The 17,288-nt window shown below is 27.6% G+C and overlaps 1 pseudogene; it reads right to left on the bottom strand.

Annotated features, from left to right (window-relative positions):
* Nucleotides 1-2,737: 2,737 nt before the first annotated feature.
* Nucleotides 2,738-4,420, bottom strand: LOC136082791 (piggyBac transposable element-derived protein 4-like; annotated as a pseudogene).
* Between the last annotated feature and the right edge of the window lie 12,868 nt (nucleotides 4,421-17,288).

Here is a 17,288-nt window from a genome sequence, read left to right as displayed (position 1 = left end):
TATATATATATATATATATATATATATATATATATATATATGTATATATATATATATATATATATATATATATATATATATATATAACAGCAGGAGTTACATCGTGCACAAACATATATATATATATATATATATATATATATATATATATATGTTTGTGCACGATGTAACTATATATATATATATATATATATATATATATATATATATATATATATATATATATATATATATATATATATATATATATATATATATATATATATATATGAATATATATATATATATCTATATATATATATAACAGGAGTTACATCCTGCACAAACATATATATATATATATATATATATATATATATATATATTTTTGTGCACGATGTAACTATATATATATATATATATATATATATATATATATATATATATATATATATATATATATATATATATATATATATATATATATATATATATATAAAAGGAGTTACATCCTGCACAAACATATATATATATATATATATATATATATATATATATATATATATATATATATATATATATATATATATGTATATATATATATATATATATATGTGTGTGTGTTTGTGCACGATGTAACTCCTGTTATATTGGCAAGACATCAAAACCGATTATGACTAGTATTTAGTTAAAACTTTTTAATTATGAAAAAATTTGTCATTTTTTCAAAATGTTCATTTTTTACATATTCATCATCTCAGTACTTATGTAAAGTACTTATAATGCGATGCAATTGTTGTGTTAAAAACTAATATTTTAGTTAAATTGTTAGTATATCTAGCTATTTAATGCTGATATTGTGTTTTTTACCCTTTTTTTTGGGCTCTATAATAAATATTTTCTTTATAATTCAATAAACCATCTATTACTCACCAAAATATTTGACTTTAGATTCCACAGTATTTTTCAAAAGTCGTGTCCTAAACTTATTATAGACATCGTAAAGCATATTGTTGAGCCTTTAACTACTCTAACGATATTTTAGCGCAGTACTAATAGTAGATAAGTATACTATACTTGTATACTATAATAGTATACTTATTTGCTAATAGTAGATAAGTATATTATACTTATCAACTATTAGTACTGTGCTCAAAAACAAAAACCTATACTGATAGTTAATAAAGAGATTTTCAGAGGTTATTCAAGTTATTAAAGATTTGTAGTGTTTTACAAAAAGATAAAGTCTTAGTTCTTTTATATAACTCTGCCAATCTCTAATAGCTACCTAAAATGTACTGCTAAATTTTATAGTATTATGATATTTTCAAATAATATATTATATTATATTATTACTTAGTGATATATATATATATATATATATATATATATATATATATATATATATATATATATATATATATATATATATATCACATTTAAACAAGAATTCAAAAAAAAACAACTAATAATTTCTTTTTAAAAACAAAAAATTAATAATATACTCTCTTAATAAAACCAAAACTTTTCTATATAAGATAATTTAATTGAATATTAAAGTTGATTAAATTCCAAAAATATGCGATATAAAGTAGACAGTAAAAAATCTTTTAGTATACTTCAAATTAGGTTGCAAAGATTTTTCATATTTTTCATATGCGTAACAGCCTAATAAGCATTAAGTCAATTATCTTGAAATGAATCAAACATTATTAGACTCAAAGCGTGGATACAGGAAAAGAAAACCATGTTTACCAAATTATTATTGTTTTTACAAATTCATGCTTGACAAATTTATTGTTTTTGAAAATTCATGCATTATCAATTATTGTTTTTGGAGGGGTACTAGAATATGTTGACAACGGAAAATATATACATATAACAGTTATTTTGTGAAATAAATTCTTTGTAGCATTTCATATCAAAAAATTTATTATATTTTATTTTAATTTTTATCACTTATCACTTTTGTAGTAACATTTAAAAAAAAATAGGTATCAATAGTGTTATTGATAAGGTATCAATAGTGTTATTACAAAACTAAAAACTTTTTCTGGCATTTTAGATTTGGTAGCAAAGTGCTACGACTAATAATACTAATTCTTTAAGATTTAGCAGCTCTGAATCTGTTGTTATTGGAGACTGTGCTTGGATAAGAACTATTTTAATAACCTGACAAAGCCATATCAAATATTGAGTTCCAACCAGAGGTTGCAGAGGTTTAAGTTCATGTCCAAGTTCTAGTTTTACATGCCTCTGCAATATATCATCCTTTTCAACACGTAATTTTTAAACAATTTATGGTGCTAACTTTTTTTGAAACTGAAACCGAACTATTTTCAAATTTGTTATAGCCTAGCTCTTCACTTTTATTAAGTTCTTGACAGTCGTCCTTATTGTCATCCTCCCTATTATTAATTTCAAAATTATTGTTTTGGTCTAAAACTTTATTTGGTTTCACATAAAGTACATCCCCTACTGCAGGCCTTGTTAACACATTATAAGCGGGTAGCGAAATAGACTAAACAGGTGTGCGTAGCGGGCAAAAATTTGCATAAAACTACGCGTTTGAAATCTCATATGCGGTTAATAAAGTAGATGAACTGATGGATACAAAAACATATTTTAATAAAAATTAATAAACTGCAACATTTTTTTATAATAATACAATATAGTATATTGTTTAAAAATATCTACAATTTATATAAAGTAATTAATTTCTAAAAATTGTTTTCAAAACTAATTAACTTGTTTAAAACTAATATTTTTGTACTGTGTGATACTTAAAAAAACATTCTCCTTTATGAAGAGGTACTTTGCAAAACTCGCACATAAAGCACGTTAAACTTTTTTTTTTATGTGTAGCACAGACCCGGCATTGTTTTTGAGGGTGCTTTTTTAGGCCACCAATTGTAACTATTTTCACAATTTTATGTTTTTTGGCATCCAATAGTCTGTGTGGTAAATCACTTCTTGTGGGTGTAGATGCAGACGTACTTGGTACTGGATCATCCGAATTATCAATAGCTTTACCATTTATCCAATCTTTGGCAACATCAATTAGAAAGTTTTTATAACTTTTTTTTGAGTTGTTATTTAATGTTTTGAATACTCTGAATGCATTAAATAGAGCGCCATTTAGCATGAACATTACTGTCCTCTTTGTACTTTTTTTTGTGCGCCTTATGATTGAGTAATATGACAAGTATTGGTCAGCGCGGTCGACACCTTTCATATACTTATTGTAATCAACAACACATATCGGCTTCCAAATTTTCTGCTTGGTATTCCAGTCAACATTTGCACTTTCGACAAAACTTGCGGAATGAATTGTTGTTATCATTCTTACGGGTCTTTTTGATTGCCAGCTATGCAATAGAATGTCTTTTCGGCAACGGAACATGGATTCGCCATTTTTTAAATTTGCATTTTTTAGGCATTCAGGAAGGCCTCTATTCTTGCGTATCGTACCGCAGCTTCGAAATTTGTGTTGCAACAAGACATCGCTTGTTTCGACATTATTATTGTAATTGTCTATGTAGACATGGTGCCACAAGTTTTCGTATGGCTGCAAAAGTTGCAGAACTGTCTCTTGAAGACGACTGCCATCACCAGCATATATTTTGAAATTGCAAATATATCCACTCTTTGCTTAACAGACCATTCGTATGAGCAGCCCATATTTGTGGATTTTAGATGCGTTGTACACTTTGAATGATGATCGACCTCGCCACGGCATTATACTTTCGTCTAATGATAGTTCTCGTTGCGGCTTATAAACATTCTCAAATTTGGGTAGGAAATATTCTATAATTCGACGAATTTTTTTAAGCCGGTCTCTTTCATTTTGATCGTTTGAATTGTTGGAAAAATGCCAAAAATACCATATTTGGCGAAAACGATCACGACTCATTACATCTGCAAAAATTGGGGTTACAATTGCTCTTTCTGTTGACCAATTATCATCCCTGGTATCTTTGCGAACTTTGCCCATAAGAAGAAGTAATCCCAACATTTTTTTTAATTCTACCGGAGGAACGTCTTTCCATTTTATACTTTTAGCTCTGTCCTTAAACCTGTCAATATTTTGTTGGTGGTAACGATTAGTTTCTTCGGCCATGTAATCGAATAAATCATCTCCTATAAAAAGTTGAACAACTTCAGCTACACTTTTTGAATCACTTGGTATTACAACAACGCCACTTTGTCCTAAAAATTATTCTATAATTGGAGGATTGTCATATTCTGACCACTCCACTTCATCATTCTCACTTTCTTCAGAATCGCTTGGCGGTATGGGTAAAGTCCTACGTCTTCTAGGATGAAAAAAGTCCTCATCACTTTCACACTCGCTTTCAACTTTTGCAATATCGGCATCACTTGCAATTTGCGATAAATTGTCTGCGTAAACTTCACTGTCACTACCACTATCAGAATCCATTTTTTGCGACAAAAATTTTTGTAATAAAAAAATATTTAAAAAAAGATGTTCGATCGTCAAAAGCTCAATAAAAACTGTCTGAAATATTTTTAAAGTATATTTGTTCAAATATATTTACATTAAATATAAAATCTTACCAACAAAATCTTCAAGATCTAATGAAGAAACCGTGTCACCAAACATTACAATCTCCCAAATTATTCTTGTCCATTTTAATTAACTTTTAAATTTTTTTGATAAATACAATATAAATATCAATAAACAAATATTGGTAAATATCCAAAGAACAAGCTTCGTAATTAAAATTTGAAATTTTTAATTTCAAATTTTAATTTCAACCCCGATAAGTTTTCATGAATTTTTTTAAAAACACCTAATAATTAGTCAAGTCATTGTTCCAACTTCAACGTTGCATATGTCAATTTTAAGTTGTTTCTAGGCTTTTCTAAATGTGTTTTTTATTCGCGCGGTTTTATAAGCAAGTTCTGCAAGCAAATTTGAGCTGAGAAATTTTTCTTAGCCTTGAAGGAGAGTTGATGTTGTTCTTTGCAGGGGCGGATCTAGGGGGTATCCCGTGTTGCCCAGGATTCACCCATAATATTCTAAGAATTTATAAAAAGTTCTGTTTCATAATATAAAAAATACTCAACTTAAATTTATAGTATACTAAAATGTATATATGAGTTCTTTAAAAAAATAAATATTGCCTACATTAAAAAACATACGCGGCTCTAACAATGTTTCAAGACTTAGCTCTCCTCCAAAAGAACCCTTTTAATCAATCGTTATTGCAATGTATTTATTTTGGTTGCCATAATTAAGGCCAAAAAAATCCCTATTGTTTCAGGATTCATTAGACCCGAATTTCCGGTAAACAATAAAAAAAAGTTGCAGGAACGTTTGATTAAAAGGGTTCTCTCGATTCCGTTTATATATTAATTATAAATATATAATTAATCCTATAACACCTTATTTAGCGACATTATTTAGCTCTAAAAATAACTAATTATTCGTATAATGCCTTAAGTATTTGAATAAATTTAAAGTTTATCAAAAATTAGCTTTAAGTAATTTTTAATACAAATTTTACTTTTGTTTACAATTATAGATTTGTTGCTATCCAATGCCATTAAAGCCAAGCATTTGCCTAATATTACGACCTACAAAGCAAAGCTTCATAATAACTTGAAGATTTAAATTCAAAGTTTCCTGTTGTAAACAAAGATCTTCTTACTTTAAGAAATTCTGAAATAAAAGTTTTTATTTCCATGCAAAAAGAAAATGAAGACTATATTGTTTTAAAGTATGAGTTTAAACACATTTTTTTTACCATTCCGTCTTTACATTTCTGCTGCTTTATTAATAAATTCATTAGATAAAACAAATGAAATTCTTTGAATATTAACTTCTGTTGAGTTGTTGGAGAAAGCAACCTTTTGGTCAAGATACCCAATAATATTAAAGCAAGTGGAATCTAAAAGTTTTTCTTCTCTCTAGTGTTTTCATGGCATATGTTTCATTTGAGTCTTTTGATTCTTTTTCAGAAATAAATAATATAAATATTTCTGAACTTATAAAAAAAAGAAGCCTATAACAATTGCAGAAACAATAAATTTGCTTCTCTCCATTGTTTAATTGCATTATCTACAGTGTTAAATAAAAAAAATTGGTCTGTTTATCTAAAATTTGGACTTGAAAAATATAAAAAGTTATTTAATGTAAGTATATACCCACGTAGTGATCATAAAACAAAAAAAGAAATTCTCAGTATTTTATGGTGTATCACTGATTATCGCTCTATTTCAAAGGATAAAGATATGTGGTCACTAAATCAAATTGTCCCTATTGTGAAAAGACAAGTCTTATGCTCAAAGAAATTTGTCAAAAGTAATTTAAAAATAGGATTGCATTCAGTTTTGCCAATTGTTCGCATACTTCTGTTATTACTAAGGTTCTTAAATATCTAATCTTATCTTTTCAACCTCCTAAAAATCTATTTTCAAATAAAAAATTATTAGTTCAATCTCACATAAATATTTTCACAGATAATGAAACTAAAATTATAGATGTAAATATTTATATTACTCCTAATCCAATCTTACTTAATTGTATTCCTTGTACATCAGATCAGTCTTCAAGCCTTCCTTTTTATGATGTTTCCACTTACTATGAGCATCGTAGACATCTATCTGCTGGCAAAGATGATTCAATGTTATTAGATCTTGTTAATAAAGTATTTATTCCTAACTTGCCTTTTGTTTTTCCTGTTTCTGGTGAGAAAAAAAACAATCATTATTACTTAAATGACTACTTGAGTATTTCTGGTTAGCTTACTCACAGAATTAAGATGGAGCATACTGCCTTCCATGTACACTGTTGGGTAGCAGAATTCCAAACAATACCACAATAATCAACTTTAGTCCAAAACCTTTTACAATATGGGGTAATGCAACTCGTACTTATATGGATCACAATAATAATTGTCAACTTCACCACATGTTAATACATTATCTTAACATGCTGCAATCTAGATCTGATTAAAAAAAATCTGATTGAAGTTAACATTAATAATCTAAGAAAAAAACTTATTATAAGTAATCGAAATAAATTAATTCCAATTATAAAGACAATTATTTTTCTTGGCCGCAACGATATTGCTTTCGAAGTCATCGTGATGACAGTAAGTATCATCCAGAGATTGGAGAAACATGTAACGACAACATTTGTATAGGTAACTATGTAGAGATTTTAAATTTTCGTATTGAAGCAGGTGATAAAGTTCTTGAGCACCATATTCGTTCTGCTCCTAAAAATGCAACCTATATATCTAAAAACGCACAAAACAAACTTATTGAGTGCTGTGGGAAAACAATCAAAGAAGTTCTAATTAAGAAAATTAAAAAGTCAGGTTATTTTTCTATCTTGTGTGATGGAGCCTCTAATTGTTCTAATGTTGAACAGCTATCTCTAGTTATAAGATACATTTACTCTGATAATGTTATTTGTGAAGACTTTCTACGGTTTATTGAATGTAAATCTGGTATAACTGTTCTTAGTCTTGTGCAAAACATAATTTCTGCAATTGATAATCTTGGTCTTGATATTAAAAAGTGTAGAGGTCAAGGATATGATGGTGCTGGGTAATGTCTGGTAAATTAAAAGGTATTTCATCTAGAATTAAATTTATCAATTCAAAGGCTATTTTTGTTAAATGTGCATGCTATAAACTTAATTTAGTTGTTAGTAAATCATGCAATGTTCAGAGTGTTAGAAATGTTCTTAATTAAATCAAAGATATATCATATTTTTTTGCTGTGTCAATAAATTCATTTTTCCTGGTCAAGCAAAATTATTTGATTCCTGTCAAACTAGATGGGTTCAGAAACTTAAAGGTCTGGATCTTTTTTGACAACTACATATCCGTTTTTCATTTAATGGAAGAAATGGCATACATTGAAGGTAAGAGTTATAATATTGATACTTCTTCAAAAGCTTCATGTTTTTTAAATCTTATTACAAATTTTTCTTTTATTGTAAGTTTAATTTTAACAAAACAAATAATGGACTATTTCTATGCCATCACTGTTGTTCACCAAACTAAAGCGTTTGATATATCACAGCAATGTAATGAAATAAATTGTTTAAAAACTCAAATTTTAGATTTAAAAAAAATATTGATGTCTGTCATAATGAATTGTACTTAATTGCTCTTGATCTAGCTAAGACTCTTGATGTTTCAGAAGTTTAACCAAGGCTCTGTGGCAGACAAATTTATAGAGATAATTATCCCTCTGACACAGTTTCAGATTATTTCAAATATTCCATCACATCTCCTCATCTAGATCATTTAATTAATGAATTAGAATATAGATTTGATGAAGGTGAGATGATTGTTTACAAAGGTTTATCTGGTATTCCTGCAACTGTTGTAAAAAAAAATAAAGAAAAATGTTTTTGGAAATTAAATTTTATGGAATTTTTGCATTTTTATATATTGGATATGCCTCTTTCTACATCAGTTCATGCTGAATTAGATTTGTGGGAATCATCCACCACAGAGACTTTAAAGTCTATAGATATGAGGGGTTTCCCAAACATCAGGGACGGTTTTTTTATAATGGGAACAATTTCAATTACTTCATGTGAATGCGAGAGGAGGATTTCTGTTATATGCAGACTGAAAACTTATATGCAAAGCCGCATGACAGAGTTGAGATTTGATTCTTTCACTCTGATGTCTATTCGTCAAGAAATAATTCCTGATGTAGAAAGAGTTTTAAATATTTTTTCTGTTTACCTAATATATATATATATATATATATATATATATATATATATGTATATATATTTATATATATATATATATATATATATATATATATATATATATATATATATATATATATATATATATATATATATATATGAACAACTTTAAAATGTATTCTACAAAATAGAGTGCTCAATGTTCTTAAAAGAACAGAGCAATTATAAATTAGCAGAAAATCACTTAAGAAATTTTTTTTTCGTTAAATACTGTGTTTCATTAATAAAGACTCATCAGAAATGAATGATTAAACTAACAAAACTTTAATATACACCAAAAATTAAATTACATGAAGTTGCAAATTTCTTAACTACTGTAAATTTTCGCACATTTGTGGAATTTGCTGACACTATTATAAAAAGAACTCCTAAGAAATGATTCCTATGCTTTTTTTTTATTAATATTTTTTAAAAGGGGAATTTAACGTAACAATTATTTAAGCTCATTTATTTTTATAGTTTTTAAGGAGAAACTTATTTTCGTGCCTACATTTAGAAATTGATTCAGATTTTGTGTTTAAAAAGCATCTTGGGTTTGCATGTGTAATTATTTCAAACTTTTCTTGAAGGCATTGTATTCATTTTTTGGAAATATTGTTATACGCAGGCACTGTCTTAAGAGTGGACTAGTTCATTATAAAATCATCAATATTTTTACCTTTTAATTCCCATATATATTTTGACATTATTGTGTCTTTTGAATACTTTTTATTTTTAAAAGATTGCTTATGATTGGCAAAACGTTTTTTCCATTCACCCTCATATTGTTATGCCAATATATTGTTTATCAGGTACAGGTTTTTTTTTTAAATTGTTACTATAAATAATAAAATTCATACTTTGCTTTGTTCTTGAGTGTCTAAAGTAAAATAAAGTAAACAGACATTACCCGGACCCTAACGGGTCTCTTAAGAGTTAAGGGTATATTACGGGCAAATTTTTTCGACTTTTTTTTTATCAATATGCATTTATAATAGTTTATCTTACTTCTTGATAAAGTTTAGTTTATATTAATCAATTTTAAACATAAGGGTTTGTTTAGAGCAAATCCTACTATTATTAGTATCCTTTAAAGGGATCAGTTAGGGCAAAATCAGGGATAGCCCTTAGTCGACTTAAATTTTACGGAATTTTAAAACTCGGAAGAAAACCATTTTACGGAATGATTTTTGTAATGGCGCTCGTTTTATTAGCATGGTTTTTGTCTATTATCAAAAAGCTATTGTCTGTTGTCGATGTGATTATACGTAACAGTCTCCTAAATAAAAAGTAATTAGTAAGTGATTATTTTAATATGATGTATGTATAGCTTCAACTGTTCACTTTTTCCCCGGCATTACGAAAAAAGAAATTAAGTTAAAAGTTGTACGATTTTTCAATAACGCCAGAGATTGCTCTGGTGGTCGGCTGCGGCGATGTAAGAAAACAGCTGTTTTGATTGACACGAAAGATACAGACAGTGACGAGAGAAGTGAGGAGGACAACAAAGATGATAACGCTCCTCGATAAGAGAAGCGAAAGAATTCTTTAAGTAAATATCTTGTGTTTTGAATAGAGTTACTATGTAATTAATATGTAATATATAATAATTTATGTAATATGAATCGTAATAATAAATAAAATTTTAAAAAATATTTTTTATATTTTATAAAAAAAAAAAAAAATTTAAAAAACAACCACACTTTACTACTCATCTTTTGAGTGGTAACGCGTGGTTTTTTTTTGGTCGCTTTAGGGCTAGCCCTTAAAATCCGCGCGGAAAGTTTTCGTCCGAGTCCCATAAGGGACCCTTAAGTTTTTTTGAGGCGGGAATAAAACCAGTTACTATTATTTATTGCGTGTTTTTTTTACTTTTATTAACATGCTGCTTCAGAAACACTTTCTCTCCCTCTCTGTCTTAGATGAGAGTTAAATGACAATTAGTATAGTGAGCAATAATAAAATTTATGTAGTTACTGAGCTCTTACGTATTTCTTAATACCACAATTACCAAAATAATGACCATTTTTAAGAAATATTTTATGAGTTGCTTTCTATTTTATGATATAATTGTTCAAATTTTTTAACTATAATCGCCCTCGATTGTTCAAATATTGTAATAATAAAATCTTTTTAGTTCAAGTAATTTATCTAAAAAATATCTTATTAAGTTGTGGTGTTATTTGCCAGTGTTATTAAGTTGCATTGTCTAGCTTTTTTTATAATCTTTTCTTTAACTATTTTGGAGACACGTATTAATGTGTGCTTACGAATATATTATGCTATGTGCTATTGTTGCTGTGTTTTGTGTCGATAGAACTAAGCTGTTATGGCTTTTTTTATTCTTTGTGTTTTCTGTTATATTATCCTAATTCTACTAACAATAAAATGAAAATAATACTTTTTTATTTTTTATTGTATTTTGTCATTTTTTAGATATTTTAGGTTATTTAGGTGCTACCAGAAGTCCTTGCGGTCTTATCACGAAGCACCGTGGAAGAGCATTTAACTAAAAGTTCACGCCTCCCTTCCTTACCAATGTCGCTTATTGGGCTAGAGCCGGCGTCGAACTTCGGACCTCTGGGTTCTGAGCCAGAACTCTAACCACTGCGCCACGGCTGCTCTAAAACAATCGCCGATATGATTTTGAAAATAATAAAAAATTAGCTGTTCGGAACCATATAACAGTTCAGATTATGTCTATTCCACACCTATGATTCTGTTTAACACTTATCATCTAGAATCGCTTCCGCATTTAGAGTGATCAAACGTGTTTTTAAACTTGTAGAAAAATATACCTTACGTCTCACATACGAATACATTACAATTAGTTATTTTTCATTTATTTGTTGATAATGAATTCAAGTAAAGATTCAGAAATACCAATAAAGCTTGCACGGGAAATATTCCAAGAAATGTTTTTAAAACAGCAAAAAGATATAACCAAGTTGATTAGCGGAAACTTTAAATTAACTAACGATCGAATTGACGTTTTACAAAAAGAAGTTTCGTCTTTACAACATTAATATGAAGCATTAAAAAAAGAAAATGAAGAAAGTCGTCAGCGATGAAATAATCTTCGTTTTGAAGGAATTATAGAAAATGACTGTGAAAGCTTGAATGACTCGGAAAAAAAAATTATTAATTTGTTAGAAAATGAACTTAATGTAAAAGGAGTAGTTATTAAAAGAGCTCATTGAACATGGAAATTAGATACAAAAAAACCAAGAACTATTGTAACAAAATTACTAACCTTCAAAGATAAGGTTGAAATTTTAAATAATGCAAATAAACTAAAAGGATAGGGGATTTACATTAACGAAGATTATTTAATCGAAACAGCGGCAATTCGAAAAAGACGGAAGAAAGTAAAAGTCATAGAATTAAAGGTAAATATTCTATTGTCATTTACAATAACTTAATTGTCAAAGAATTTAGAAATAAAAATTTTGTTAAATGACTTTTTTTTTTTTAAGATTTTAAAATTTTTAGATTTTTATTAATTTTTCTTTGTCATTATCATTGTCATTGTCATTGTTTATTACTTTTTCTTGTCTTATTTAAAATGGCCGAGGATTCAGCTTTAATAAAACTTTAAATTTAATTCATTACTAACTAAAAAATCCACACTTTTAAAAAAAAAATTTATTCCTGATATTAACTTTTATAATTATAATGATCAAATAAAAAAATATTAACCTATTATATTATAATGTAAATTCAAAACCTATTATTGAAGGAATAGGGAACGACTCGTTTTCGATTAATATTAAAAGTCTTCAAAAAAAATTGATTCTTTAAAACAATTTTTATATAAAATTAATATTAATTTTAAAATTATTTATCTCAGCGAGACATGGTGTGATGACAAAAACATGGTGAACAATTACAATTACCATTTACCAAATTACAAAGTGATACACCAAATTAGGCATGGGGGTTGTGTATTTTTATTAAAAACTCCTTATTGTATAAAGTTAAGTCAAATTTAAGTTCAACCACTAATGATTATGAGTCATTGTGTATTGAACTAGTTAATATAATCTCAAAAAACATCGTCCATGCTTTATAAAGACCACCAAATGGATCAATTAAAGTGTTTGAAAACATTATCGTCCATGCTTTATACAGACCACCAAATAGATCAATTAAATGTTTAAAGATCACATTAAAAGTGTAAATAAAAATAAATCGGTTTTTAAAAAATCTGCTTATCTGGTTGGTAATCAATGTAATCTATGAAAACAGTTCCATTCCTGTCATCAATAAACCTGTTAACTGTTAACAATAAACTAGTTAATATAACCTCAAAAAACAATTTCGTCCATCCTTTATACAGACCACCAAAGTGATCAATTAAATGTTTGAAGATCACATTAAAAGTGTAATTAAAAATAATTCGGTTTTAAAAAAAATCTGGTTGGTGACTTGAATCTCAATATTTTAGACTATGACACAAATAAAAACATAAGAAAACTTTTTAATGTAATCTATGAAAACAGTTACATTCCTGTCATCAATAAACCTGCGCGCATAATTAGAAAAAGTGAAACTTCAATAGATCAAATTATCACCAATAACTTCCTTAATATAAAAATGAAAATAGAAATATTTAAAACAGATATTTCTGATCATTTTCCCATGTTCATTAATTCACAAAAATGTAATAAAAATAATAATTAAAAAAATAAAATAAAAATAACAACAAGAATAAACGACTCCTAAGTTAAACATTTTCATAACCATTTATCATGTGTTAACTGGGATGACCTATTCCTGAATCAAAACTCTGATAAAGCCTATGATATATTCATATCAGACTATTATAAATATTGTAACAAAGCATTTCCAGAAGTTTCAAAATTGGTTAAAACAAAAACGCTATTAAACCCTTGGATTACTAAGGGTATTCTTAAATCTTCTAAAAAAAAAACTAGCGACTATTTAATAAATTTCTTAAAAGAAAAATCGTTCGTAATGAAAATAATTATAAAAACTATAAACGACTTTTTGATTCAATTGTAAAAAAATAAAAAAAGTGTTATTATTCAGATCAATTAAAAAAGCACTCTAATGATCCTCAAAGTACTTGGCGTATTGTTAAGGATGTTATTGGTAAAAATAATTCTGACAGAAATACTATTCCAAAATTACTTAAATTTAATTATAGCTATGTTTTAAAGAAACAACGAGTGGCTGAAACACTTAATGAATTTTTTTTAAATGTTGGTCCTTCATTAGCATCAAAAATTATATCCTCACAAACCAGCTTTGATGCATACTTGGTTTCTAAAAACACTAATACTATGTCTAATGATAAACATACCGAAGAAGAATTATTAGTCGCGATTTCTTTAATCAAGCCCAAAAAAAGTATATGAGTTGATAATATAAGTAGTAGCAACATTATCAATTTAACAAAACTCATTACAATCCCACTCTTGTATATACTTAATTTTTCTTTAAAAGAGGGAACTTTTCCGGAAAAGTTAATAATCGCTAGAGTTGTCCCAATTTTTAAAAAAAAAAAATGCAACTCTACAGGATCTCGAAACAAACCTTTTTAAAATATGAACTTAGCTTATTTTGATAATATCAGTTGGACTTTATCAAAATAAGCTAAATTTGATTTTTTTGAAAAAGTTTGGTTAATTCACTTGGCTTGTTAGTTTATTAGAAAGAATTGAAATATTTTTGAATTATTTAACTTGCGCTAATTATAGTTTTTTTATTATTATACAATAAATAAGGTAACGGAAAAGGAGGTTAAAACAAAATATTGTAAGTTTTTTATTAAGAAACTCATCAACAACAAAAAAAAATTTGAAATACAAGAAGCGGTGAACAGCCGTGGCGCAGCCGTGAACAGCCGTGACAGAGTTCTGGCACAGAACCCAGAGGTCCGAGGTTCGAACTTAGGCGTGAACTTCTTGTTAAATGCTCTCCCGCGGCGCTCAGTGATAAGACCGCAAGGACTTCTGGGAGCACCTTAAATAACTACAAAAAAAAAAAAAGTTAAACATGTCCGCTTGCAGTATCTTCATCAAGACAACCGCATATAGTATCTTCCTCATCTTAAAGGCGTTCTTCTATTAAAAAATCAAACAATACTTTAAAAAAAAATTAAAGCGATTATCCTGCTCCCAGTTCACTCCTGCATACACAAAAATTAAACTTTTGATATCTTTCTTTTTAGCATCTGCAACTGGGACTTCTTTCTAAATCTGAGATGGACAAGAAAAACAGTCACGCCCTCTCTTTGTTATACTCTGAGGACTGTTCAGAAAAAATTTAAAACTTGGTTTTCTTTGGACTTTAATATTTTTAAGTAATCCTCTTGTGATAAAAAGGCATTCATTTTCCTAAACTTTGATTAGCAATAGTTTTTTCATGACTCGTTGAGATACTGATTTCAAATCTAAAACACTCCAGTCTCTTTCTGCTAATATTCACTTTTCCCTGTGCACTGTAAATATTATAATACTCTTCTGGGAAATATATTCGTTCAATCTTTTTAAGATTTTGTTCTAAAGTTCCAAATACACAATAACAAGGCAAAAATATATGTCCTCGAATTGAACAAAAGTTCAACTGTTTTTACTAATATAGGTGCATGTCTCAACAGCCAGAATCTTGCCATATAAATTAAAGTAATATTTTTATTTCGACCACTACATGCATCAGAAACTAAACGAACAGTGTCTATGCCATCTATATTTGTATTGCAGAGCTTGTCAAATACTGCATTGGAACAGCAGGAACTATTCTTTTTGAAACCATTCTCGCTCCAAGTATAATAGTGACATTATCTTAATTTAATGATCCGTTATTTTTGTTTTCTACAACACAAAAGTTATATATGTATAGTTGTCTATTGTAATAAGTTTGCTGATTCTGTTTGTATAAAACTTTTAATATTCATAATATAAAAATACACTGCTTGCCTTTCGATTTGTTTTCTTTTTCCTTCGTTACCCTTAATATGACGGTGGGTTGCTTTTTCTCCAACAGTTTTAAAACATTGTGTAACTTCAGTTATTTCTTTTTTATGTGAATATTAAATAAAACTTGAAGCGCCTACAAAAAGTGCGCTAGTTTTAATATAAATACTCCTTTTATTAGTTGCTAAAAAAACATAACGTCATTTGATTCGCTGCGGGCTAAGTACGTTTTGAAGCTGTAACTCTGTTTGACAAGACGTGTTTTGAAAATATTGTGATATTTTCCCTAAATATTTTTAGGACCTAGAGTCTTTTATTAGATCTAATATTTAAATAGATTTTAGATTTCAGTTCTAGTATGTAGAAATGTAATTAACTCAATTTTTTTATTTTTGTGACTTAGCTCCTCATGGTATGTATTACGGGGCTATAAGACAACTATAGTTATCTTATAACTTATATCCGTAACTATATAAGACAACTATAGTCTTCTTTTTGCTCCTGTAATGTAAATTTTTATTTGTTTACTTAGTTATTGTAATTATTTTCAAACGGCAAAATATATACATTAAAAAAAAAAAAAAATATCATTTTTATGCTTTTTCGTTAAATCGTCACTTTATTTCAATAATTTGTCATAAACGGTAAAAATTAAATGGTTTAAAAAACTTAGTGTGACATTTCTCTCGGTACTTGAAGTTAAAGTTTTTTTATGAAGATCCACCTTCCCCCCTCCCCCTCCCAAAACGTTTAATCTGCGGGTGAGAAGATTTATTTTAACTAAAAGTAAACAAGATTTAATTCAAAAGCTTTTACTAAAATAATAAGACGCAAAACAAAAACATTTACTTATATAAGTATATATATTTTTTGGAAAAACAGATATTTTTACACATATACATACAAATTAACAAAATACAACAATAGTAAATTTTTTTGCACCTTTATCTTTAAAATACGCCATTCGATTATTAATCTCTACTGATCATGCAATCATTTAATGCGTACGTGAGATATCAAATTTCTTTAAAAATTCTCAATACACACTAGGTATTTTTATTGACCTTTCAAAGACATTTGATACAGTTCATCATACCATCTTACTTCATAAATTTAAGTACTATGGAATAAATAACAAAGTAATAAAGTGGTCTGAAAGTTATTTATCAAACCAAAAACAATATGCTTCCAGTAATGATGTTTATCAAAAGGATTTATTACATATAACCTGAGGTGTTTCCGCCACTTCTTTTTTTCTAATAATGATATTTGTAAACTTTTTTCTTCAATAAATGGCGAGGTTAAAAACATTTCTACCTGGTTCAAATAGAGCAAATTAAAAATAAATATTAATAAAACAAAATATATTATTTTCCATTCGCTTAAAAAAAAGCGTTATTTACCTATAAAACTGCCTCCAATTTTTATCGACCAAATAGAGATTAAAAGAGACTGTGAAACTTTTTTTAGAGTTTTCTTGGATGAACACATTACATGGAAATTTCACATTGATTACATTTGTACTAAAATCTCTGAAAACATTGAAATTTTGTATAAAACCAGAGATTATTTAAATAATACGAGTTTGTCCCAACTTTATTACTCGTTTATCCATAACTATA

The sequence above is a fragment of the Hydra vulgaris genome, chromosome 07, assembly GCF_038396675.1.
Source record: "Hydra vulgaris chromosome 07, alternate assembly HydraT2T_AEP".
Lineage (NCBI taxonomy): Eukaryota > Metazoa > Cnidaria > Hydrozoa > Anthoathecata > Hydridae > Hydra > Hydra vulgaris.
Note: the sequence above shows the minus strand (reverse complement) of the source record. Positions and strands in the feature narration are given on the sequence as shown.